The sequence below is a fragment of the Lutjanus erythropterus genome, chromosome 2, assembly GCF_056507025.1.
Source record: "Lutjanus erythropterus isolate fLutEry1 chromosome 2, fLutEry1.hap2, whole genome shotgun sequence".
Lineage (NCBI taxonomy): Eukaryota > Metazoa > Chordata > Actinopteri > Lutjaniformes > Lutjanidae > Lutjanus > Lutjanus erythropterus.
The window spans coordinates 15,312,443-15,336,060 of NC_139318.1; the positions used below are offsets into that span (position 1 = coordinate 15,312,443).

General features: G+C 41.8%; 1 protein-coding gene across 2 annotated transcripts in view; it reads left to right on the forward strand.

Annotated features, from left to right (window-relative positions):
* Positions 1-23,618, forward strand: part of prickle2b (prickle homolog 2b) — a 125,571-nt gene that overhangs the window by 47,386 nt on the left and 54,567 nt on the right. The window contains exon 1 of one of the 2 annotated variants that reach the window (XM_084729454.1): positions 8,533-8,674. The exons of the other annotated variant lie outside the window; for it this stretch is intronic. The gene's annotated coding sequence lies outside the window, so the exon portion shown is untranslated. Of the gene's footprint in view, positions 1-8,532; positions 8,675-23,618 lie in introns of those variants that run through there. 2 annotated transcript variants of the gene reach the window in all.

A 23,618-nucleotide genomic window follows, 5' to 3' on the forward strand; every position in this document is an offset into this window, starting at 1 on the left:
TTGATATGGGGATGTATGAGGCACTTAACAGTACTAAGTGTATTACCTACAGTGCATGCCAGTCTGCACGCCCCCAGTTAGGAGAAGCAAGAGGGGCACCGGCACGGAAGCTAAGCAATGAACTGCTGTGGACAGGGTCAGCAACAAAACATATTAAAAAGGTCTGCAGTATCAGTTGAAGTGTATTTTCTCCACTGTACTTCACACAGCCTTTTCTAACAAGAAAATGCCATTATATAAGCCAAATATCACTCTTAACAAATCAACCAAACTCCATAAGCGAAATTAGTCATTTTACTTTCAGAACACAGGAGTTCATGGTTTGCTGCTGCCTCAATCTTTTAGTTTGTTTGTGTTATTCTGAGACTTTGGTTAATCTGAACTATCCATTGTAAAACACTGAAGTCATATAACACAAATAAGCATACAGATTGTTTTCTTTAGATCAACCTTTTTTAAAGTGACTAAAATACCTTCTGTTGTTGACCTTGGCCACACGGTGTCTACTCTAAGTAGTACATGTATTATGGATAAGTACCTCATACAGCCCTACTTCAAATATATCCCTTTAATATGATAGGCTGTTGAGTTATTGTCAAAATGACAGACAGCATCTTTGCTTGTGCTTGTCACCTCCCTCCTTCCTTTTCTTTCGTCGCTTTTCCATTCCTCTCCCCTCCATTCCTCCTCTCGGTCCACGTGAAGCACAAACCGATCGGAAACAGCTGTGAAAATTATTTGGGATAATAAGGCCCAATCTTGGCTTCTCAGTTAGTTGCAGTGCGATGCCTCAGACTTTGTTTTTCATGAAAAAAGCACCCCGCCTTGAAAATCCCCTCAAAGTTCGCAGTGTTGCTTTGACTTTGCTCCTTTTCTGTGTCGGCAGGGTTACCCGTATGCAATGGATGGCTTCTGCCAAAAGGGCTGACCGCCAGGCCAGAGAGAGAAGAGAAGAGCGGGTGCAAACTCCTTCTCATCTCTCTCTATTTCAGTCTCTTGAACTCTCTCCCAGCCACACAATCCACTTATTCTCCTCTCTCCCTCCTCATCGTTCTTTGTTTTTATTCTCCTTCAAACAAAAGCACAAATGTTCAATCTGTCTCTCTCTCCTCTTCTTCTCATCTCTTGTCTTTGCCGCCTCCATCTTTCTCTGTTTTCATGTCATTCTTGGCTTAAGCTCAGCTCGTGGTCTTCGGCCTCACCGCTCCTCTCACCACCTATCACACTGTCTGAGGGAGAAACGTGGCCAAGCTAATAAGCTGGGGGAACTGACAGCCAGAAACCATGAGATGATGAGTTCACTGGTGAGCTGTGTGGACACTGTGGGTCATAAGACAAATTCCAGGCCTTTTTGTGGCCACATGTGATAAGCATGGCCTTGGAAAGTGTCTGGGCAATGCACACATGCAGTATGCATGATTTCATAATGCGGAGATTTCATAAAGAAGCCTTGGTTTAAATGTTTTAGTCATTGCAAGATTGTCTTATCTTCTCATCCAAGAGGACTGATATCTATTTGTGGATTTCAGAGAACATAGTGTTTCTCTTACAACACAGGCTGTCATTCTGATGCTAATCATTCTGTCTGTAATTAACTACAGTCCATTTTCAACATGACACGACTTAACAGTTGACATAAGTGCAGCTCTCTTTGTGCAACAGACTTATTTTCTGTTGCCGGCTCATTCTTTGTTGCTTGGTAAGACTACCAAAGGAGACTTGATTCGCACAGGTAGGCATGGCAACTGATGATTTTTGTACCTCTTTTACTCTTTTCTCTGTGTTTGCATAGGTCCATCAAATAAATGTTCTGAACAGCATCTAGCTGCTCAAAGAAAATTTGTTTCTACATTGTGATGCTTCATCTTTCTGTTGTTAGTTCAGCTGTATCGTCTTTTATGTCTCTTCGGGGTGTAACGTCCATTATGTTGTTACGGAGGCTGTTTCTGATTGTAGACAGTTCCTTAAATTGGTGCACAATACAACAGTGGAACAAGCCATTTTAGATCTTGTTAGATTGTGGAGCAACTTGCTTTGTATATTTGTATGTTAAAGTCTCGGAGTGTAAGATTTCCAGTGAATAACTGGAAAAATAGGGCAGGAATGGAATATAACATTCATAAATATATTTTTATCAGTGTATCACCTGAAAATAAAAATTGTCATGTCAGCACCTGCCATAGTTTTTTCTCTATACTGGAAAGAGGAGTATGGTGTGAGGTGTTTGCAATCTACAACTTCATTAAACGTGTATTCTTTAAACTTAAAGTAAACAGTCCAGTCAATATTATCAATACCTTGATGATTTTGACTGAATTGATATTGATAACCCAGTGCCAAGTGGTATCTCCAGTCAAACGATACCTATATTTGATCTTTTTTACCCAGATCACAACAGTTACTATTTGCCTGGTTTTACTTTCAGCCAATCACAGCAAGCATTCTTTGATTCAGTGTGATGTATGATTGGACCACTACCACAGCAACAAACACATACAGTCTGTGTTGTCTATAAAATGCTGAAGACTTATTTCAGGAATGTTTCCATTCACATGATGGGTATAAAATGTGAAAAGTGGAAAAATATACACAATGAATGATGTATTTCCAGCCATAGCTACGTATACACAGAATCAGCAGTCTGCCACTGTGCTTTAGGGCTCATCCTCAAAACAATCAGCTTGTATTCTTGGAGTGTTTTTGGCTGCCTCGGCGTTGCTCTCTTTCTGCCTCTGGCCCTCTCTTCCCTCTCTCTGTGGGACCGTGGGATTGATTGATAACTTCATTTGTTCCTGAGGGGAAAAGGGGGATGAGTACATGGCTTATGCTTTCTGAGGTGGGACGGAGGGACAAGGGGATGTTTTTTTTTTCCCTTTCTTCCCTCCTCCTGAACACACCTCAGGCCCTGTTCACACACGTCTTGTTTTTAACAGTGACAAATGATCTCATTTTTTGAAAAGCATTAGGTGGGTCATTAGGAAAGTAAGGCGTGAGGGCTTTTTTGTCGCAAGAATGCTCTTGCATGCCAGTCAGGTGCTGCCTTTTTTCCCCCTGGTCGTTTCTGCTATTTTCTCCAGTACAAATGGGACCAATTGTGCCCGGCACAGCAGGGTGATTCTCGGCATATTTTGGGCGTGATGGTGAGCTTTTGTACCAGACATGAGTGATGTGGACTGCAGCATTTCAGTTTCCATAGTAGCAGAAGAGGAAATATGAGATGTTGTGGCTTGTTGCCTGTAACTGATTGCATCTACATAAATGTTTTGAGTCACTGTGTTTCGTTATGGCTGCTGACTGGTGTTGTGTGTTTTGTTGTTTTTCCATTTGTCGTTGCCTGAGCGGGTTTTTACTTGTTTAGGGCTGGGTACTGAACCTGATACTTTTATGGCACTGACCGAATTGCTTTGATCTTATCAAGTATTGAAAAATGCCTTGTCATTTGGTGCCATATTCATCTCAAATCTCATCAGTGTCTGTGAGCAAATAAGTGTGCAGCATACTTGTGCCAAGATCTAATTATGCTGCTGATTCACTGTCTAATGTTACATGTTGTAGAGGCATGCAGGACGTTACACCCAGAGATGGGGATCATTGTTAATTTATTTTTTAATCACCAGCTACTTAACTGCTCAGATGACTATGCAAGGGAATTTCATGCTGCTTGTTAGCTTATCGGTGAGTCCGTTCACCACATCGTCCACCAGGATTGAAGCCTCCTCTCTCCCGCCACAGGGCTATGTTCTCCACCTTGGCTAACCTGGAGCCAAGATGGAGAATATTTCTGATGGCTGACTTGGTGTTATTAACAGATCACCAGTTGATGTCAGACTCAGGGTAGCTGCTCTTTCTATTTTCAGCTTCTTCATTTTGTCTTCAATGTGCTTCCTACTTTGAATAATACTGGAATGTCTTAATGTAATTTTGTTTGGGACTGTGACAGTATGTTTTTTTTATCTTAGCATGGCCACAAAGTAACATATTCCGATGGGATGGTGGTTTACCAGGACTGCCTTAATAATAACCGTCACAAGCGAAGTGTAGCTCTTGAAGGAATAGGGCAGTGTATAAGCGTGTGTGGTGTGCAAGTGAAGGATAGTAAGCGGCAGACTGCCTGTGCTGCTAATAGCAGAGGAGTAACTTAAACTTAGCAGTAATTTGTCAGTGTGGCAGTAAATGTACAGTACAGAGTCCTGTGTATCTGTTAATAAACGCTGCACCTTTTCAAGACCAAGAAAAGTCTCGTCTGTTGTTTTTCAACTGTTGGAAAAGTGACAGGGTTAGCTGAGCAGGAAAGGCTAACATTATGTTAATACTAACGCTTATATCGCTATAATATAGCTGCCCACTGTCTCAAGATGCTTTGGTATGTTTCTGTCAACCAATCAGAGGATGTGTTCCTGACATGTGTGATGGCACTGATCCTTAGGTGTATTAATAGATATAACATGAGACTGACTCTTGAAAATAAAATTTGTGGTGATGATGGTAATGAGATCAACCTCATGTCATCATGTGATGGCAGCATTGCGGTAATGCTATTATTGTCACAGCTCTAATTTTGTTTTTGTTAATTTTTTTTTTTTTTTTAATTGTATCAAAAAAATAAGTTTTAGGAACTGGTATCGAGGTCAAGGTATTGGTACCACTATTGAAAATTTTGGATTGACACCCAGCCCTATCCTTGTTTCTTTGCTTTGCTTTATTTGTGTGTGTTTTTGTCTGTGCTTGTGAAATGCAAATAAGAATACCTGTGCATATCATCAGCAGAAACAACGCAGGTCTTTGTTGTTAGGTATGGACAGACAGGAGCCTCCCTTCTTGGCTGCAGCCCTGTAAATCCCTCAAGATTTATCCCACACTGCTGAGAACAGTAGGTGCACAGTGTGAGCACCACAGAAGAAGTGATGACATGCTGCCCACATCACAGTCGCTGACAGTGCCAGAAACCTCAACCTGAGACGGCGCGGAGATAGATCACTCTTTCCTGTGTTCACTGTCTCCCTCATCGTTTCTCTTCCTGTATTTATTTGACATATGACTGGCAGGGAGGGACATGGGGGAAACCTCCCTTCAGAGTCGGCCATTTTGGGCTATGGTTAGTTTAGGATTTGGCATCCGGAGACCTATTACAAGGTCGCAGTCAACTTCGGCTGATTTAAGTTATCCGCTGCTCACTGAACGTACATCAGTCCAAGTTTTAGAGAGGAGAGCTCTTTGAAAGTGCTCTAGCAGATGTTTCCATAGACTGCTGCCCCGGTGGATTTAGAGGAGGGAGAGTAGACTGATTGACTGCTGAGGAGGGAATACCACAGTAGTTCTCTCTATAAACGTAAAGATCAGTCATTCTACAGCTGAAGACACCTAATTTGCATTCAATTTTAATTCAAGTCAAACAGTTTTTGTTCGTACGCGCAGCATAGCCACTTAAAGTATAATATAAATGCCTTCAGGCTTAAATACTGAGCTTCTGTGTGAAAAAAAATGGGACACAACATCAATCACTGTTTCACACAATACTAATACTTTCAAAGTCTGCTGGCTTAATGGATTCTTGTGCTACCACATAAATTAGGAACATGAAGAACTTAGCAAGACTATTTTTTGTAGTCTGTTAATGTAATAAGATATCAAATTTACATTAACTCTTATTATTTATCTTCTGGATTTATTTTTCCACATTAAGCTTGAAAATCCAGATCTGGAAATTCAATTTAGAAGCTGTATTATAAAATAGCCACATGAGGATTCCTGACTTTTGGCTATTACCTGAAAAATCAATGTATTTCAGCACATTTAAATTACACCTTACTGATCCCCGTAGGGAAATTTGGTCTCTGCATTTAACCCATCCTGAGTGTTAGGAGCAGCGGACCAATGAACCAGCTCCAGTTCTAAACCAGTGCCCTAGTTAAAGGGACAGTGCAGACAGTGCAGGGACAGTCCTCTCCTGGTCTGTCGTGCTGTTTATCCATCTACATTTTTTCGGTATGAGTTGCAGAGTTTCGGAGATATTAGCTATAGAGATGTCTGCCTTCACTCCAATATAATGGGACTAAATGGCAAAAGCTTGTGGTGCTCAAAGCGCCAACAAAAATACATTTGAAAAACTAAAAACCAGTGTCCCTTTCCAAGAATCATGACCTAGATACTCAAGATAATCTATAGACATTGTTGTGAGCAGTTCCATGTAGGAACTATTTTTTTCTATTAGAAAGAAGGTAGTTCTAGGAGATTCTACTTAAAGAAAGTAGTTCCTACATGAAGCTGTTCACAACAAGATCTATGGATTAGCTTGAGCAGGTCAGGTCAGGATTTCTGGAAAGAGACATTGCCGTTGAGTTTTTCAAATGCATTTTTTTTGGTGCTTTGAGCACCACAGGACAGTGCCATCCATTTCCATTACATTGCAAAGAAGGCAGATATCTCACAGCAAAACAGTATTGATGGATAAATAGCACTACAGGCAAGAGGCAAAAGATGTATTTTTGATTTTGTGGTGAATTGTCCCTTTAAGGGCATTGACAGAATTAACCCACCATACATGTTTTTGGTGGCAAGGGAAACCAGAACACCTGGAACAAACCCAAGCAAACACAGGCGGTACTCTTTCTCTCTCCTCCCTTGACCCAGAAATCATTCCCCCTCTCCCAGCCTTTAAATGCACCTCAAGGAAATGAGGAGCAAGAGGAGAGGAGGCTTATGGAGGAGCTTTGTGAGGAAATACAGGTGTATCCTTCATGGAAGTCTTTTATCAAGTGGCATGACATAAAGATGCTGTACCTAAGTAACTAATATTGCTTAACACTGATGGTATGGGACCAATTTTTCATTTGGCATTTTTGATGCAACTGTTCTCACATCTTGTTCTTCTTCTTTGCATGTATAATGCATAATGAATAATTTTCTAATTATTGGTTTATAAAATGTTATGAAATAGAAAAAAAATGACCATCACAATTTCCTAAAGCCAAGGCTAATGTCAACAGTTTGCTTTGGTTTGTCCAGTAGTCTTACACACAAACCTACTGTCACATGATACTAGGAAAAACTGCAAATTCTCACATATAAGAGGCAACAACCAGAGAATTTTGGCATTTTTGTTCAAACATTGAGAAGAATTTTAAATTTTGACACAATACAAGTATTGAAAATATATCCTTAATACCTCTTTTGATACCATGGCAAAAAGGAAAAAAATGTCTTAGATACACAAAATAGGATATTTAATCTTCTTTTTTTTTAATTAACAGCCTGCTCACATTGCTGGTACAGAAAAAGTCCCCAAAAACTGTCTAGTTTTGCTGTGCTGTATGACAAATTTCAGGCAGGAGGATAAGGACAGAAGTGAGGTCTTGAATGGGCGCTTAGATCATTTTGTAAGTAGCTTTGGTACTAATGAAATGCCACTATTGTATTCTTTTTGAAACATGGTTTTGAAAAGTATTGACACTTTGATACTTTTGGCAACCTTAAAGCAGAAATGTATAAAGGATTATAGTTTGAAATAGTTTGGCAAAACAATGCCAACTTGAGATCCACTCAGTAGCTTTTACTGGACCTTTCAGTCAAATCACATGGTCTTCATAAATGTTTTTCCCAGTTGTTACTGAGATGGATCTCTTGAGATCCAAGCTGGGGGATGGCTATGCCTGAGATACCAGGTCTGATACAGCTCGAGCTCAAGAACATGCAAATAAGTGGACCTTCAGTCAGGATCTATATTTCCAAGGTCAAGACTGAACTAATGAACTAATGTTTTTCAGCCAACACAGACTAGAATCATAAAAGTGACATTATAACAGCTACTGAGCTCCCATGATAATAGACTCATTTTGGTGACAACTAAACAAACTCCAATCAAAGATGAGGACAGTTTTAAGTGGACTTTCTCAAATGAAAGCGGTCATTACTAATATAGTAACAGTATAACACAATCTTTACCGCTCCTTTAATTTTTCTTGTTGTGCAAATCATCATATCATAGAACAGACAACTCTCAAGACTTGAATGTCAGAGTTTCCTGCTACTCGATCTGAACCTTCTGCATCTCTTGGGATTACAGGCAATCTAAGATTTTCTCACTGTTTGCACCAGAATTGTGGTCTAATATTTATGAAAATCTTGCTTGGTCCTGACTCTGCAAGTTATGCTGGAAGTCCTTTTCCTGTTCCCACATGATGTCAGCGCAGAAAACTGCCAGAACGTTTACGGGTTAAGTACATGTGGGGAAGGGGGTTAGGAAAAACGCTGACTGCTGTTTGTAGGCAATGGGAGGGGTTAATATTGTGGACTGTTTGCCCTCTCAGCAACCAGCTTGGTGGTCACCCCTGATTGCATTCGTCTGTTGAAAAACTGCCATTTCCCCGCTTCCCTCTTGGTGTTTTACTCACACTCACCCTGCTGACCATCTGCAAGCAGGACCGGTCTTCTCTTCCTCATCACCTCAGCTCAAGGCAATTATTTCTTTTCCCTCCCCTCTCTGTTGCACTCGCTCATCTGAGAGAGATGAAAACAGATTTTTTCAATTAGGGGCAGCCGTTGAAAGTGTTTGCTTCAGGCTGCCGCGCTGCTGCCGCTGCTCTCTCTGCCCCCTCTGAGATCCTCCTGTCGTTTAGTGCGTTTCTCCCGCCCCTCCACCTCATTCCCAGCACAGCCAGGGGGGAAGCGGGAAGCGGTGAGTAACTTTTAAACATTTTCATCCTTTTCATTCAGCTGCTGATTTGTTCGAGCCGGCTTCCGAGGCGCTGATTGGTGGAGAAGAGCTGTCTTTGGCAGGGAGTCAAGACTTTTCCCCTGGGTGGTGTAAATTCGGCATTTTGACACCTTTGTTCTGGATAGCTAATCCCCTCAGTGATTGGTTAGTTTTCTTAAGGACACTGTTGACTTATCTTGACGATTTAGACTTTATGGAATGTTTTAATTTTGGGAGGGCATGCATACCGTGACAATTTGAAAAAAGCTGTGGTGCGTGTGTTTTTCATTTCTGGCTGTTACTGTGTGCGAGTGTAATTTCAAGTGACTGTGCAGCAAATCCGCCTCTCTGATTTTCACAGTGAATTACGACTGACTAGTGACAACTGAGTAAAAGCGTCACTTGAGTCTTGTCTTTCCGTTCCCTCGGGTGCTGCTTTGTTGGGCTGCCAACGTAGCTGTCAGGAGTGGGTGGCATTATCTTTAGACAAGAGGGGAGAAAAGATGGAAGTGAGAAAATGTGTGTCAGGGGAGGAAGAAAGGGGAAGAGAAATTTATAAAGGTGTAGAGATGGATTGAGTTTGAGGGAGAGGGGAATAAAAAACAGAGTGAATGACAGAAGGGAGAAGCGGAAAAGGCAGTTTGAGAGGCAGTGCCTTGTCATCTCAGCTGTTGAGATTTAAGTGGGCTGACAGCACACAAATCTCCCAGCATCTCACAGCTGTGCGACATGCCTTCCCCTTTTTATTTTTAACCCGGACACTTATATTAGGTTGTGAGGTCCAGGCAGCGTCCAGACTATTGTCTCCCAATCTGTATGTGTGCTTCCATGTGTTTAGGTCTGCATGTGCCGGGTGGGGGGTGTGCTTGGCTCTGTGTCGTACACTGTTTTAACAGTATGCAGGTTTTTTAAGTGTGTCTAAACCCACTAATAGATTATTCACCCTTTTCCCATTGCCAGTAGACAAGTTTACCTTTATGTTTTTTATGCCTTAGTTTACTGTTTCATGTTCATTTTCAACTATATAAGAGTTGTGTTAAGTTAAAGCTGATGAAAACCAAACATTTACTGATTTTACTGCGTCACAGTAAAAGCCTTTACATAGCAAAATAATAGTCTTTAGTTGTGGTGAATTTGTAGGAAATAAAATGTTTATTGTTATACAGACTCTTGATTAAGACAAGCTTGTCATAAATAAATACACACCTTCAAGCAGGTGGAAACTCAGGTGTGCTGAGCTGACCAATCAAGTCAAACCGTGTCAAGTCAAGCTAGCAAATGTCTGTAGCGTTCCCACTGATCGGGAGCTGCAGCCCATCCTGTCACTACTTGACCTGGGAGTGAATGCCGATTGAATCTTTTCCCATTGAAGACAAAGCCAGGTGTTAGTGGGTTTTTAGTGCAGTGTAAAAGGGTCATTTGTGCAACTATATCAGTGCATGCCTATATATGTCAGTACCACAAGTCTTGCTGCCAGACCAGCTGAGGGCTCCATTCCCTAAAGCCTCCGGTGTGTGTTCTGCCTCAAATCATGTCAGATGTGACAAGTTTAAGAACAGTTTACATGTGTGAGATCCAGTGCTGGCTCAACAGTATTTATTGACCGTGTGAGTGTGTCCGTAAATTGCCAGAGTGCATTCCACACAGACATGCTGCCAGCAATGTTGATGGCACCCTTGTGTGAAAGGTTGGTTAAAAAAAAAGGGCTAACAAGGAAAGGGAAAAAAAAAAAGAGGCTTGGATTTTAGAGCACAGCTAGTCCTGCAGCTTCCTGCTCTTCCTGAACCCAATGCATCTTGCAGAGTCTCTGCACCTGGGCTGCGAGCACCCACACACAGCGACAGCTACACCCACAAAAAAAAAAAAAAAAGGCATCTGCGTTGACTGATTTAGACGTGTTGCTAGGAAACATATTGTGTATTTGTGTGTGTAGGAAAATCATATCATCAGTGGAATTACTAGATAAAATGGTTTTGTGAACAGTTGTGGAAAGACCTGCCCTCTCATCCTATTCCCGCTTCCTTCCAGACCTCAAGACAAACATCCCTCACTTCAAAGTTTCTCCGGAGCAAAGAAAGACTTAAAATCTGCTGAGCTCGCTAAAGTAGAAGGAAGGTGAATGTTGGAGTGGAAAGCAGGGGGATGAATGAATTAGGTTTTGAAAGTGGATCTTTAGTTGTCCCTCAGGCAGTGAGCGTGGCAATTGATTTGGTAAGTGAGTGGTCGCCTCACCCACCCCCCGGTCCTTCCTCCTGCTGCCAGACCCACCGCCCGCCTGCTGTGAACCAATCGATATCAAGGAGCTGGCTCACAGTGGCGTATCAACTTAGAGCCGCATTGATCAGTTCCATTGATTTTAATCCTAATTATGTTTCATCATCTGAATCTCTAAAAAGGCCTGTAACTGTCGTTCATGTTTTGTTTTCTGTAGCCACTATGATGATCAGCATTATTTCTTTCTTGTTGTGCCATTAGTTCTTTAATCATCCCTTATCTCCTTTGATCAATATCAGATTTCTTAAATGACAGAGTCCTGGATCTGTTACTGTGAAGATTCTACTTTTTAACACTTCATGTGTTAGCTGTGAATTTTCACCTCCCACAATATTCTTCACATTTTCAGGATAAGACGTCATCTCCTGGCAGTGTAGCACCATTCCTGCCTTTATGCCAGGACCACTTTAAAGCTACTACAAGGAATATTTAACTGGTTATGAAACAGTCAGTTTAATACTGATGTCTCTATATGACCTACATAAGCAAACAAGACCACCAGAGAGAATACTGGTTATTTCTGTATAGTTATTCTTAATGTCTGCCACCGGGTCAGATTCTTCTGGAAATCAGATGAAACAAGCTGGTGTTTACATTTTCCCAGGCAAAATTATAGTGAATAGTACTTTAGCAAGTTCAAAGGAAGAAGGAGGACATTTTTATTTTTGACATTATATTTTGTGGTTATGGTGGTGGAAACACTACAAAATCATCAAAATATGAAAGTTCCTGGTAGTAGCTTTAAATAACAAGACTAAGGCCAAATTAAGTGTTATAGTGTTTTAGTGCAGGGTTGTGATGCATTGTGGTGAGTTGTGGGAATGTTAATTTGTGCTTAGAATGTAGACTCTGTGCAATCAGAATAATGTTTTCTTCCTTTTTTTTTTTACTGAATCAAGAGGAAGCTTCTTGGTATCACTATTTTGCATCATAAACTGCAAGCCAGATGCAGACGTCAAAGCAGGGTTCAAGAAGCAAACCAAGCAAGGACACAACTAGGAGAGTGTCATTGTTTAGTCCATGAACTCCACCTAGATACCACCTTTTTTTAGCGACATTTCAGGCTGACTATGGAGTAGTCTGATCACTGGCTTACGTGATTGGCCACTGCACCTTGACAATGGGTTAGGGTTTTTTTTCTCCCATCACCATGACCTAAATGCACTACCCCGATTCATAATGACTGAGAGGACTGGCATTTTTTACCACAATGCCTGGTTTGGTCTCAATACAGCCACAGAATTTAGAGCCACGTAAGGCTGGAGATATACTTGGTGTTTAACCATGCGTTTGCATTCGCGTATATGTAATGTTTCTGAGGATGCGCACAACCGTTGCTCCAAATGGAGGCAGGATACACGAGGCAGCCATGAAGTGTTGGGATGCGTAGGGGTGCTTATGCAAATGCGTAGTTAAAAGCAAGTATTTTTCCAGCCTTATCGGCTCTGTGAGGCTGTACTAAGGCGCAGCAGTACTTTGAGCTAAATGCTAATAAGTTCACCATGTTTCACACCTAAGTTTAGCACGTTAGCATGCTTGTTAGTACTAAACCGAAAGTACAGTTGAGGCTGATGTGAATGTCATCAGTTTTGCAGGTTGTGTGATAAGTGATAATAAAATTGATAAATCTAATAAGAAATTTGATGTGATGATCTCTCTAGGTGATAACAATTCATCCTGAGGAGAACATGGATGTTTGCATGAAGTATCATGCCAATCTGTCCCATAATTATTGGGAAATTTTACTCAAAACTCAAGCGTGAGCCTTATTGTGGCACCTGAAGGAAAGTCGGGATCAATCAGTTGTGTAAATTGTTTGAAAAGTTAACCATGAATGTCTGTGCAAAATGTTGTGCCAATCCAGCCAGTAGACGTATATTAGAGATATTTTACAGGAAAGGGGAAAACTATGTCCTGTTGGTGCTGCTTGAGAAAAAGTGAGGGGATCAAAAAAAATGAGCAGAATCCATCTTGTTAGGATAATGAATGTCTGTCTTTCATGGCAGTCCTTTTTAAGAGTTGTTGAGATATTGACATTGCCATTGTAGAGTCATGCCACTAGCATGTTTAAAAATGGGCTTTTATTGTCCAGTTTTTGTTCCTCAAACATTTGGGATATTATATGACAGCAGACTAAATTGCATTTATTGTAAGATCACTTGGACATTTGGAAGACGACTTTGGAGAGAAGAGAGAAAAAAAACATGAGTCCTTTACTTCCTTTACATTATGCTGCATCCTTCCATACTGTTTTCTATCTCTGAATCATGGGACAGTCCCGAATCTGTACTTCATCTCCATCAAGTGCCAGACAGCATCAGTCTTGGGACATTTACCTCTCAAGCTGTGTGTCTGAGAAATCAGACAGGATGAAACTTGAATGAAATAGCAGAGAAACTGGGTAATTGGGTTGTGTCACAGTTATGATAGACTCTATGGGGGTGCTTAAACTGAAACAAAAGCTCTTTCAGCCATGATTAAGTCACTGAATGACATCTGAAGGTCATTTCTAGTAAAAAAAAAAAAATATATATATATATATATATATATATATATATATCAGCACCGGCCTAATTTGAATTAAACAACAGATTGCAATTATAGTCCTTTGTGTACATAGACATTTTTTTTTTATCAAACTGGGCCTGCTCTCAGATAAGTCAGAATACTCACACACAGACACACAAACACACAGAGCTCTGGAGACTACCAGAGGCGAAAAGTACAGCCAGAAAAAGCAGGCTGCCACTCAACCCTGCCAAGCTTGGCCACACTGATAAGGTCGACCGCGGGGAGATGTCTGCACTCAGGACCTGTCTGTCAAACACAAGAGCTTGCTTCCCCCACCTCTTCACAAGAGAGTGATGGGAGTGATTAGGGGGGAGGAGTGTGAGAGAGGAGGATGGAGAGACAGGGAGACAGATATAGAGTGGCTTGGGAATAAGAGGATTGAGGCAGATGAGATGGAAGAGGGTCAAAGAGAGAAAAATGGACCAAGACGAAATCCATGAAACCATAGAAGATTGGTAAAATGAGAGAAGAAGGAGACGAGGGGTGCCAAAAGAATGTGACCCTCTTTGTCTTGTGGCAGCCAAACCACCCATCTAAAGCAACACTCCTGACTGTAGCAGCGTGTCAAACTGATGTCAGCTAAGCTAGCCAGAACAGTGTTCTCCATTACCATCCACTTCAACCACAACTTCACCCGCTGTTCTCATTTTCTCGCTGTTTACTGCCTAAATCCTTGATTAGGTTACAGAGATTAACTCAATTACCATAAAAATCTCATGGAAATCAAGTCATTGTCATGCTGAGACCTGGACGCAACAATAGCGCTTTGTTCAGGGTTCACAATGGAACATTTTTGCAAACACAACCTGGATTCAAAAATGCTTTTTAAAAAAGGCCTTCTAGCAGCAGTTTTTGAAGGGATGCAGGCCGGACGTGTTGTTGTGAGGTGACTGGGTGAGGCGTTAGAGCTCTCTGTATCCTCTAGTTGAACTTTTTCTGTCTGAACTTTTCTGCTGACAAAGTAGGAAATGAGCATTTTCAACAGCAGGATGGTCACGTCACTCTGAGTCATTTGTGTCCTTGATAGCGCATCCAAAAAGAAATATGTTCAGACTCGCTCCGTCTTCTCTCATTTTCTTTCCTCATTCCTTTTCTCCCCCACGTCGAGTCATCAGTGATCAAAGAGGACCCAGATGTTGTTCTTCACCTATCTCCTTTCACCATCTCTTGACATTGTTGTGAAAGTAGCGTCTGAGTAGCATTCATTTAGCTGAGGGCTTACACATTTCACACAAGAGATGGATGGGAGTTTCATGGGATGCGGAGTGGCCTTAGATCTCCAGCGATGGTTAATAAGGAAATGAGGCACACAGCTGAGCCGCAGCGTTAGCAGGAGAGCTAATTTGATTTTGTTCCACACCTCCCTTGTTTTTCCATCATGTTTGGTCAAGAACACAGAGAGCCCCGGAACAGCCCCGACGTACCACCACCTCTGTCTATGGAAAAAGTTTCACGGCGGAAAAAATTTGGCAGTGGAAATTTCTTTGTTTTTGATCCATCTGCTGCATGCGCCACACAAAACAGAGCTATTTTTGGTCTCACAGCAAGCAGAGGAAGTGCCAGCTCTCACACAGTTCATTAAAGTCCTGATGGAGGATAATTATGAAGTGAATTACAGCAAGAGCAATTCGTATTCTTGCTCTTAGCTTGGTTGATAGCATTTCCTCCCTATTTGCCAATTCAGCGAGGTTTTATTCTTTATTTCTACCATGGTCTGGGTGAATACTCAATTCTGATTGGCTGCAGGGTGTCCATTAATTTCTGATAATGGACACCTACTAAGTATTTACAGTGAAACTGTTTTCACTGCAGGGTCAGGCTATGGACCACATGTTTGTAACCTAGTTGTGTTTAATAAGAAAATAATAAGCATGACATTTAGAGTAATGCAATAAACAGCAGTAACAGCTTTTTATTTTCTCTCCCTGATGTTGAATTGGAACTTAGGCAACAACAATGGTTTAGGGCCCGACTTCAACCCATCACTTTTCTAAATGAATGCACTGGAATGAATAACCATAGCTTCAAGGACACAGTCAGAGCCTCTGTTTAGCCCACAATATATTGCAATGCTGTAACAAACTACATGTACACATGGTGTATCATTTATTTGTGAAAATGATTTGGTGACAGTGATATGGCTGGATCGCTAGTTTTTGTTGTCAAACATACTATCAAATTATATTCAATCTTTATCAACCCTACGCACTGTTATTGACTTTGAATCTTGCTAATGTTAGCTTTCTGGCTCATCTGTGAGCCAAAGAGTTCTATGAGCTGAGCAGACTAGAAATATCTTCTGTTGCCAAGTCATATCTAAGGTTCATCCTTTTCGCTGGAATAATAAACAGTGTTGCTATTGCATAAGAATCTTATGGGATGATAATGATAGTTTCAGGTATTTGCCTCAGGTGATACCAGAGAAATGAAGTTATGGCTTGCGAAAACTTTAGATTTTGATTGCAAAATGCAAGAAAATATAAATTAATAGTTTCAATATTTTTTTATTTGGCTGGTGATCATACAGGATAATGTCAGACGAGGTCTCCATTATCAGGAATTAATGGACAACGTGGAGGCAAAAGCATGTTGAGGGGTTGCCTCCGCTATCCCGTACGTGGCTCTGACCTGGCAACCCCGGTAAAGCCTGTTCAGTATTCAGGCTGCGTGAGGGCAGCGTCTCTGCACTGACCTCACCCAGTGAGCTCAGGGTCATGTGTTAATGTTTCAGTGTCATATGTCTTCTGCTCAGGTCACCCTGAGCTAGTCCCAGAGGTATGACAGCTATGTGGGATAAGCGTAGAGAGTGGAAAAGGCTGGAGAGGAGTGCTTTGTTGACTATATAACTGTCAGCTTGATCAGAGTCATAGATGGCGAGAGTGAGATAGGTTGAGGCACATCAGTTAATCTTCCCAAAGAGCATTGCTTTGCTGTCTTTAGATTCTGACATTTAGATTTTTTTTGTGATATGAACCATTCAAGCAGCAGTGTGTTTCTCCGTCACATAAGTATATGACCATATGAGCAGATGTCAACTAAGAGATGATTAAAGGTGAAATTCAAGCAGTGTACATGACAGTGGCACTATTTACGGCCATAACGTGGGCATGTGAGCTGGTATTGCTGGTTAGCTGCTGTGTTGCCTGGGAACTTTTCCTCTGTCTCTATGGCGACGTACAGAGAAATCAGACTCGTCTCTGCTCTCCTTTTATCCTTGTTTATAATGCCAAGTTGCCATAAATACAGGACTTCAGGGAGCACTTATGGTAATACACCCAGTTTGTGGGGCAACAAAAGCTTTAATTAGGCTGAATGCCAACCATATGGGACAGCAGGTAGGCTCCTACTCGTGTGGTCCAAACACACACATACTGTACAGATTCACAGGGTTAGGAAAAGTACAGTAAAAGGCCAAGCATCACATTCTGTGCTGTAGGTTTAGATTTTGTGATTTATGCTTTGAAAGAGATTGAAGCCTCCCCAGGGGCTGATAACATATAAAATGAAAACAGCTACCTCTGAAAGGAATAGTTCACTATTTTGGGAAATGGGCTTATTTCTTTTTTTCCCCCAAAAGTTAAATTGAGCCACAGTCAGGAGATATTAAGCCTAGCTTAGCATAAATACAAAGGTTACAAATCTGCCTGCTAATACTTCTAAAGGTTTAACTCATTATATTCTGTTTGTTTTGTACATGCAGAAACTGACGACAAAAATGGAAACGGCAAGTTGCAGTTTCAAAGGAAGTGGTTTAACTATTTCTCGATAAACAACAATTTATTCTTCCACCCAGTACTCCTGTGCAGCATCTTTTCTGTGACAGCATAACTCGGCAAGAAATACTTATGACATGTGACTTCCTGTAAAACCACAAATTGGCATTTTAGCCAAATACAGAGCTCAAAGTAAAGAGAATGGTTAGCAATATGGCACTATAAAGCACAGAAGGCTGTGCTAACTAGCATTATAATCATTGTTTTTGATTATTGGTCCATACTTGATCATTTGGAGCTGTTGCTAAGTGACCATTTTTCTTCACTGATTTTTTGGTTCATCACTTGTGAAGAGATGTGCGATTCAGGCAGCTTAGATACAAGTATCTTAAGTGGTGAGTTCTAGGTGCTATTGTGAACTTTGGACAAAGCGAGCTAGCTGTTTCCATCTTCTTCCGGTCTTCATGATAAGCTAAGCTAATCAGCTCCTCCCTCCAGCTCTGGAGTCAAGGAATCAGTGTGTACGATAATTTGTGCCTAGCGTTGAGGTTATAGACCACCCCGACAACCACCTACCTGCAAGAGTGCTCCACCAAAAAGCGTTTTAAAAGTGTATTTAAGAGTGACTGCTGCTATTGCCACACAAGGCTGCAATGACAGTCAGATCCTATATCCCATCCAAAGGTCAAAAACACACACTATTTTGGTGGAAATGTCCCAGTTTTTTCTTCTGACTGTCCTGTGCAAATAGTTAGCGCTGTGTTGTACAGCTTTAGGAATATAGAAACCAGCTTTATCTGCTCATGCATGATTGCTTCTTTCTAAACCGCAATGCCTGCTATTTCCACTGTGCCTGCCCCCTTCAATTTGATTGGCCATAGCCAGGTGTCAACAAGCAGAAGCTTAGCCCAGTGAACTTTGAGCAGTGGACATTTAACGTACTAGCACGAAAGTGGTCTCAGCCTTCTTATCCAACCCTCAGAAACAAAGCATTTTTCTCAAAATATCAAACTATTCTTAAAACACACAACGATGCATCAGCAGTTCTCCAAATCTCCATCCAAGGTGACAGCGAGAGTACAGTGGACACCACAACTTCACTAATTCAACAGACTGGGATGCAAATCACTTAGGTGGAGGAGCAGGAGGAGTAACGGGAATGAAAAATGAGCTGAGTTTATGGAAAAGAGGAGAGAAAATGGGGTGAAGGAGTTAATGAAAGCCTGGGTGGATGGGTCAAGACAGAGGGACACAGAGGATTAGAGAGAGTTAATTAAAAAAAGAAGAGGAGGGTATAGATTGAAGCTCTGAAAATGTAAGTAAAGTGAGAGAGGGGAAAACACTGGAGCGAAGCAGAGCAAGAGGGAAGGATCTGACCACAGCAGAGAGGAGTAACAAACACAGAGGAGCACTGAGGGAGGGAGATGAGGTGAAAGAGGTAGAGGAGATGCTGAGCGAGGGACCTGTGCAGCTGTAAGCAGAGAGGCACGAGGGACGAGGTTAGAGGGAGGTGGTGGGGGTGGAGGAGGAGGAGGAGGGGGGTTGAGAGCGGTGCCAAGCTGTCCCAGGGGTGATGAATGAGGCCATAATGAAGTATCTGTGCTCCTCTGCCTCCGCCTCTGGCTGGAGAATAACCGCAGCCCTGGCACGGCCGCGAGACCCGCTCAATCATGCCAAGGAGAATACACACACACACACACACACACACACACACACACACACACACACACACACACACACACACACACACACAGACACACACACACACATACACACACAGGGAGGTTTGGATGATCCACACACACAAAGGAGTTTGTGACAAGCTCCTGTACTGTGAAGCACACACACATATTTACACGCAGGAACTTATGACAGATGATCTGTCTCTTCCTACCACCCACCATATCCTCATCACACACTAACACACACACACTAACACACACATTTCTACCTTCATCCTGTTTCTGTCTCTCCACCCAGACCAGGGGTGGCAGGAGTGTGGAGTGTGGGTTTTGTAAAACAACCTATTGTTCAGTATGACAGGCTGGTAATGCACAAGACACTGTGGTTCTTCACACACACACACACACACACACACACACTGAGTGATGGAAGTGGAGACAAATGGTAAATTCCTCCTCTGCAGTAAACAAGTCGTGCTGTCCTGCGGTTTCCGCCGCCGTCACCAGTACACCGAGACATCAGCCTGCCAGTTTGTCACTGACACACAAACAGTACGTCTTCAGTGTGCAGAGAAGACAATGAACAGTAAATTTGTCTGCCTCCCTACCCCCCGCATACGTCCATACGTGTATCTACATGCACCAAACAGATCAGTAAAGACTCATGGTGAACATTTTCTGACTGGTAGTCTGTGGTGCTTTTCAGCTCCAAATATCTGCATGTAGGTTAATATAAACAAGATGAAGAGGAATCTGAAAGCATCCTTTCCTACCAGTTTCTCTGCGTGTGGTTGCCTGTCCCCTTGATTGCACAACGCCCGCATCTTGATGTAGACACTTGAAACCTCTCATTCACCCATGAAATGTTACTACAGTAGAACAACACACACCTTTCTGTTGAAAACTAACTTCTGCTGAACTTGACAGTTGACACAATGTGATGTTCTTCATCTGTGATTTGAAAATGAACAGGTTATGTCACCTTCTGTGGTACTAATATGTACATATGTGTATATATGATTATTAAAGGGGTAGGTCAGATTATTTGAGGGGGTTTATGAGGTACTGATTGATAGTCAGTTTATTAGCCACAGTTTGTAGAAACATAGAGGAGTCACATCATTGAAGCTAAGCACTGCTGCAGACGGGGTCAGCAACAGAAGTTATTTTAGCCATTTAAAAAAAGATCCACCTAATAAAAAATCGCTATCATTTCAAGTGTACGCAATATTGACAATATTTTCACCGCATTTGCAGCCAGACAGATTTTTCTCAAACAAAAACCAAATATGGCTATCTCCATACAAACCAAACTCCATAGGCCTTTTAGTCAGTAATTTTACTTTGTTTGTGTTATTGTGTGACTTTAGTGAATCCAAATTATCCTTCTAAAAAACAGAAGTCACATAATAACACAAGCAAACTTACAGATTGAGGCCGTTCAGCAACTCCCGTGTTTTTTGAGTTAAAATAACTAATAGTTTGTTTGGTTCAGAGCAATATGTGGCTTATATAGAGCCGGTTTCTTGTCAGTAAATGCTCTCTGATGGTAAAGTAAACTTTTTTTTTTCTTTGGAACTTTTTTAGGTGACTAAAATAGCTTTTGTTGCTGACCCCATCCACAGCAGTTCATTACTTAGCTTCTGTGCTGGTCCCCCTCTCCGCTTCTCCAAACTGCGGGCATGCTGACCACCAGCTAACTTAGACAATACACTGACTATCAACAACTGCATCATTTAACCCCACATCAAATAATCTGAAATATTCCTTTAATTCATTCAGTTGTTATTTTGTGCCATGAGTCCTGTGAGTCGGTATCTGCAGTAAAAAGTGAATTTCTGCTCCATTGATAGTGTTGCAGGGGGAAGCTTTGAATTAGGAGGAAGCAGCACCGGGTGTACAGTATAGCCTGAACTTTGCTGACAGGCTGTTTTTCACTGATCCCTCCCAAAAGGCTGGAGCTGAGAGAGCGAGAAGGAGAACTGTGGTGGAAAGTAGGACAGGGACGATGGATCTCTCTTACTCTGCTCTCTTTGTATGACTATCTCTCTCTATGTCTTTGTGTGTTTGTGTGTCCTTAAATGCGCTTGCATCCAGCACAAATAGCATATTTTGAAGTGCTGTTTCTAATTCATTGCTTGAAATCTAATTCTGTCTCCAAACACATCCATGTTGGAATTAAAGGCCTCAACAGTGTAAAGCGACTGTAACAGTCAGGTGTGCCTGATCCTCTTAGAATGACAACCCTCGTAATGTGTCCTAGATGTGGCACAAAAACAGTTATCCAGTCAGACTGGTGCCAGGTTTTAGAGCAGACCACCCCCTGGCACCTCATCTGGCATCTGCCTACACACAGTCCAGTATTCAGGAGCAGGATTGTTAGAAGTTTTCATATTGTTTCATAGAAGAAGTGGTATGTAAATGCTCTCTGGGGTATGTGCTAGGACTGAAAAAATTACATATTACAGTTGAAGCGCAATTGAAGATCGTGGATCTCTTTCCTCACATCAACCACACATCAACCAGCAACTTGCAGTGCACATTCACACAAACTCAAGCAATCTGTCTTAAACATCGTGTAGACTAGAAACTGTTTTTTGTTTTTTTTCCAGGGTGCAGGGTTAAGAGGACACAGGTAGATTTCTGGTGGATAATAGCTATAACTGGGTCTCTCAGTTGTGTTGGAATGTGACAGAAAAAGCCCAATAATGAAATATAATCACACTGGAGTAACAAAGACTTTTTGTGATCTCAGGAAATATGACTCATGTCACATCCAGTTCTGATCCCAACTCATCACATACCAACATTTTGTCACGCCCCTCAGCATCTCATGCTGATGCACATGGTACACTTAGTAGCTGTATCACTGCCAGAAAGCCTTTTTAACAAGTGGTTAGCATTGTGACACAGTTGCAGTCTGGTTTAGGATAAGACCATGTTGGGCGTTACAGTAAGTATGCCACATTACTTGTGTCATGCAACACCACTGAACGTTTTTTTCTTTCACATGGGACATAAACTCTGGCCTCCTGGGTGAAGGTCCTGTGCTTGTTTGAGCAATCCATCCACCCCACCTCTTCCATATGCAGACCTCTCACTCTTAACACCACGTCAACAGCCTGGTGCGTCTCACACAGCCGCAGATGGGATTGCATTTAAGTCACCTGAAAGTCCTGCGCATCTCTTTCAGCTGCGCAGGTCTGTATGAGTCACCTGTCTATATTTGACAGGTTTGGAATGAGATTAAACAAGATGTCTTTATTTGGGACTTTGACACTCACTTCCTGTTTCCTACCGACAGTCGCCTTTGGTTTCTTTAAAAAAAAAAGACTTAAATCATTCCATGACTCAAATATGGTAGTTTCAGTTTGTAAAATCCAAACACAGCCAATCAGCCATTTCTTTTAAGAAGCTGTCTGTTATACACAGTCAGCAGGTACAGAACAAAAGGAGTGTTTATTTTTTTTCCTGTTTTTTCCCTGAATTCCAACATTTACTCTCCTTTAGTTCCATTTTGTTCTCCACCAACTCCTGATGGAAATATCTAGTTGCTAAATGCTCCGCTAGCTAAGTAGCTAGAAGCTAACTTTCTTTGCTGTCAGATGCTGGACACACCAGGCTTATCATGTTCAGGGTGGTGGAGGTCACTGGAGTGCTGCCTGCCTGCCTGCCTGCCTGCCTGTGTGTGTGTGTGTGTGTGTGTGTGTGTGTGTGTGTGTGTGTGTGTGTGTGTGTGTGTACTTTGGCTCAGCTTCATACAGACAGACAGCCTGTAGATTGGTCCGCTTCCAAACAAGTCATCTTTCCAGCAATCCAGCCTACATACTGCTCTCTGTAACTTGTTTCTCCTCCACTGCCGCAAGCTGTTCTCTTCTCTGCCACAAACTCCCATCTTCAGGATTTCTGTCCTTCTTTATTTCTTTCTTTCTTGCCATCTTTGTTTCTGTCTCTGTAATTTGGCCACTAATGGTTTAGAGATTAATTCGCAGCAGTCCATGATCCATGTCTCCTGCTGCGCTTTGCCAAATCTATACAGAAAGGAATGCCGCAAAGCAACATAGCATCTACTGTTGTCACAGTGAATTGTTGAGGTTTTGTTGTGTCTCTTTTATAAGGAGAGTTTGCATGTTGGGTTTGATCTGTGAGGCAGGAGGAAAGATAAACATCAGCAGTGATCAAATACAAAGGAATGTGGAGCAAAAGAATGGGCTGAAGAGAGGAAATGATCAAGTTTAGTGGAAAGAGGAGAGACTGATAGTGGCAGAGATGGAGAAAGATGCTAATGGGTGCAGCTATAGAGTGATTTGTGTGGTTTTTAATAGTAATATTGGGTCTGTAACCTCCTGTGAGACTACAGTGAGTTATGACTCAAAATTGCATTTTAATACAATTATCATGCAGCACTTATTTTCACAGCTTCATCTAGGAACAGAGAGGTGGAGAAACCACAGTCCATATTGCTCTTTCATCATAGAATTTGGCCACCAGTGTAGTGTTATTGTTACTTTATCCCATGGCCCATGAATACAACACTATCGCTTCCTTATTCAGTTTCTGTGGCTTATTAAGAATTCCCAGTCAGGCTCCCAAATGGCAAAATCTGAGAGATCAGTCTGGAGGCCCACTTAATAATGAGTGAATAGTGCTGCCACTGTTGTTTTGGAGGACAGACTTTTCCTATGC